This window comes from Carcharhinus amblyrhynchos, chromosome 1, assembly GCF_965287045.1.
Source record: "Carcharhinus amblyrhynchos chromosome 1, sCarAmb.v2.hapA, whole genome shotgun sequence".
Lineage (NCBI taxonomy): Eukaryota > Metazoa > Chordata > Chondrichthyes > Carcharhiniformes > Carcharhinidae > Carcharhinus > Carcharhinus amblyrhynchos.
The window spans coordinates 62,851,475-62,856,235 of NC_137324.1; positions in this window are offsets into that span (position 1 = coordinate 62,851,475).

The following is a 4,761-nucleotide window of genomic DNA, read 5'->3' on the forward strand; positions in this document are numbered from 1 at the left end:
ACAAAACTAGCTCGATGACAGAAGCAGAGGGTGGTTCTAGAGGGTTGTTTTTCAAACTGGAGACCTGTGACCAGCAGTATGCCTCAGGGATCAATGCTGGGTCCACTGTTATTTATCATTTATATTAATAATTTGGATGAGAATATAGGGGGCATGGTTAGTAAGCTTGCCGATGACACCAAGATTGGTGGCATTGTGAACGGTGAAGAAGGTTACCTCGGATTGCAACGGGAGCTTGATCAATTGGGCCAGTGGGCTGACAAATGGCAGACGGAGTTTAATTTAAATAAATGTGAGATGATACATTTTGGTAGATTGAGCCAGGGTAGGACTTACTCAGTTAATGGTAGGGCACTGGGGAAAGCTACAGAACAAAGAGATTGAGGGGTACAAGTTCATAGCTCTTTGAAAGTGGAGTCACAGGTGGACAGAGTGGTGAAGAAGGTATTTGGCATGCTTGGTTTCATTGGTCAGACATTGAATACAGGAGTTGGGACATCTTGAAGTTGTATAAGACATTGTTAAGGCCACACTTGGAATACTGTGTACAGTTCTAAATCACCCTATTATAGAAAGGATATTATTAAACTAGAAAGTGCGCAGAAGAGATTTACTAGGATGTTACCGGGACTTGATGGTTTGAGTTGTAAGGAGAGGCTGGATAGACTGGGACTCTTTTCTCTGGAGCATAGGAGGTAGGGGTGATCTTTTAGAGATCTATAAAATAATGAGGGGAATAGATCAGCTAAATAGTCAATATCTTTTCCAAAGGTAGGAGAGTCTAAAACTAGAGGGCATAGGTTTAAGATGAGAGAGGAGAGATACAAAGGGATCCAGAGAGGCAATTTTTTCACAGAGGGAGGTGAATGTCTGAAACAAGCTGCCAGATGTAGTAGTAGAGGCAGGTACAATTTTGTCTTTTAAAAAGTGTTTAGACAGTTACATGGGTAAGATGGGTACAGAGGGATAGGGGCCAAATGCAGGCAATTGGGACTAGCTTAGTGGTTAAATAAAAAGGGTGGCATAGACAAGTTGGGCTGAAGGGCCTATTTCCATGCTGTAAACCTCTATGACTATGATTCTATGAAAGAAATCTACTGATGAGCATGAAACCAAATTCCAGATTTTTTTTTTATTGAGTTCAAATTCCACCATCTGCCATGGTGGGATTTGAAACCAGGTCCCCAGACATTCGCTGGATTTCTGGATAAATAGTTTAGTGATAATATCAAGTCATCGCCTCCCGTCATGAGCTAATCTTTCGCAATGTAGTCCACCTTATACCTGAACTCCAAAATGACAGAGTTGTCAGGCTTTCTTGGGACAATATTTTGTTTAAGCCATCCACAACTTCAAGGATCTTCATTGGAAATACTGATTCAGTAATTCTGAGAAGACCCTATTTAGGCAAAGATATTCAAATATAATACAATTAAGAACATCCATCTAAATAGTAATGGCAAATACATGAAAAAGGGAGAAAACAGCCCAATATCTATGCACAATAAAATTTGAACTGTACTGGCATTAAATTGTATAGCAGCATATTAAACAATAATGCATTTTCGTAGCTAAGGAAACTGCAGTAAAATACTGCATTTTAGATCTGGTAATCCAAGAGATCATCTCAGGAATAGAAGGAATAGAAGGAATAGAAATATAACACAATGGTTTGCAGGTCAGCCAACTATTACTTAATCACAAATTTTAATCTATCATCCATTAAAACAATCTCATGTCACTTTTCAAAATATGTGGGTAATCCCAATGTCAACACCTACTTTGGTAATTTCTATTTAAATCATGTCCACATCTATGTGCATTGTCTGTTGTGCAATAGGCCCATGTACAGTAAAATGTATTAAGAAACAATAGATTGAAATAACCATGGCCTTGAAAATCCACCAGAGCCATAGCAACTACCTTTCTCTTTGTTGGAAATTTCACATCCCCAGAGAGGTGGAATGGCAGATGGGACACTTAAAATTGGGTGCCATGTCAGATGCACTATTCCCACTATTTCAACAGAAACCCTTAAGTGGACAATTAATGACCACTTAAGGGCCTTGCTTGCCATTGCTGGGATTTTTCCAGCAATTTTTCTGGAATATGTTGTCACATATCCAGCCTGCAGGGTGAAATTTGGCAAATTGGCCAATGGGCAAGGATGGTGGGTGCCTATCTATTCTGGGACCCCTTTGCCCATCTGATGCATCCCCACCCCTCCATCCAAAGCTATTTCACCCTCTCCCATTTCCTTTCCTACCTGCCTTGACCACTCCAGCCCCACAGTCCCTCACTCAACTGCCTGCTTGATGCCGGTGAGATCCCAGTCCTACCTTAAAGTCCAGGCTCCATTGCAGCTTGCTTCTCTCTGGGATTGTTGCAGACCCAATGGTGGCCAGCGCTGCTGGTGACACTACTCAGACCAGAGATCTGCTGACCATTTCATTGTCTGTCAGCTCTTGAAGGTCAGACATCTTGCCAGAGAAGGATGGATGTCTTACCCTGATCTAATTAAAGACCCAGTGGTTGAGGGGAAAGCTGGGCAAAGCTGTGACTTTTATCCAGCTGATGGGGAACCTGCTTCCAGCATAAACATTTTCAGAGTATTTGTGGGTTAGTTGCTGTCATAGTTTAGCATTTTGCCGGATTTCCTTTCAATTGCTCCTGCATTTTAAGTCTGCCTAGCTGTATTTGACGACCTCATATTCTTGAAACTTCACGGTGCACCCTTAGCTTCACGGCACAGGTTTTTGTCCAGCTCATCTAATGGGGTTAGTATACTCGGTTGGTGGAACTTCCTCCTCTGAAGAAGATTAGTGCAGGAGGGAGACATAGCCCGCTGAGCGCAGGCTGCATCCTTTTGGGGGAGAGACATTGGCTCAGTTGGTGAAGGCCCAGGGAAGGGTAAGGCTGTAGGCTAGAGTCTGCAGGTAGTCTTCCAACTACCTCCAAGTAACTGAGGCCCTGTGCTGAAGGAGGCTCTGGCACTCCACAGATATAGATAGAGACAGCAATATGCCAGATGATGGTGCCGGCAATCACCTTTTATTGGTGGGCGGTTGCCCTATGCCAGTGGCTTTGAAGGTCACAGTGGCCCTCAGTCTCTGCTCATCCAGTTCATCCCAGAGGTAGTGGGGAATCTGTGCAGCATGTCCAAATCAGCTGCACACAGTTGAGTCAAGGTAGTCACAGACACATCCTTACATTCATCCCTTACTGCACAGAAGAGGCCAGTCAGGCTGAGAAACCAAGGCTTTGCTGTAAATGCTGTGTTTCCTCACATCCAGTTGTAGAATCATAGAATCCCTGCAGTGCAGAAGGAGCCATTCAACCCATTAAGCCTGCACCGACAACAATCACACCTCGGCCCACTCCCATAACCCCAGGTATACACCCTGCTAATTCTGGACACCAAGGGGTAATTTAGCATCGCCAATCAACCTAACCCACATGTCTTTGGCATGTAGGAGGAAACCCAAGCAGACATTGGGAAAATGTGCAAACTCCACACAGGCAGTCACTCAAGGCCAGAATTGAACCCAGGTCCCTGGTGCTGTGAATCAGCAGTGTTAACCACTGTGCCATGGTGCCACCCATATGTGGCCATCAAGGTACCAGCAGGTGAGCTGGATGCCTGCACCAGCCAAAAGGGATCCCAGTCAATGCAAATCATCTGTGACAATAGACACAAATCGTGTAAATCTTTGCCAGATATCCTGGCAGCTTTTTTTAAAATTCACTTACTGGATGTGGCATCGCTGGCTAGGCTAGAATTTATTGCCCATCTCTAATTGTCCTTGAGAAGGTGATGATGAGCTGCCTTCTTGTACTGTGGCTTTCTTGAACTGCTGTGTACACCTTTTACATTCTCAATTCTGTTCCCTTTCCTCTGACACTTGCTGGAAAGTGTGAATGTGTGGATGTACAGTGAGGATACAGTCAGACTCATTTATAACACCAACAAATCAATAGCCCACTAAAACATACTGGGGAATAACAATTGAGTCAATTACTAGAATTAGTCAGTGTGCACAAAATTAATCTCTGATGTGATTCAGTGATTTCAGAAGAAGAGAGAAATTGGGGTGAGGAGTCTTTATTATGATATTCAAGTTACTCGTACCTTTTGATTTATTTTTGTTCAGAAATAATGCAATAGCTCACATACCAACACCCACAGTTATATTTTATCTAAGTATATTGTAAATTGTGAGCTTTTCATTTTGGAACCAAAATAAGAGTTTGCTCAGTCATCAGTAACCACACAATACTTCCCCCAAATTTCCTTGGATTTGCTGCTTTAATGAATATGTGATGAAAACTTGGTTTACGCACATCAATTGAAAGTTCTCCAAACTTCCAGCAAAGTTAAATTAGCAACATGATAAAGTAAAAACATATTCAGAGTTGTCCACAAGTGTAGAGTTGCTTTTATAATGGCTCTCATAAATACAATAATGATATAAAATATCTTTTCAATAACTCCTGACCCAGCTAATTATTTTTATCAGAAAAATATTGCTAAGAAGCAGAGCTGAATGGTCCAGTGCACGCTGTACACTCTGTAGACAGTTCTAGCCACCACTAAACTGTCTTTGGTTTAACATTAATCAACACATAATTGACAACTTTATTTCAAAGTCACATGGTTGTGGCATAGAAAACAAAACCTTACAAAGCTGCTTTAGGGAGTCGGCAAACATTATTGCATCTAACGTGGGAGTGTTTATTGCTATCACCGGGTGTTCAAAAGTT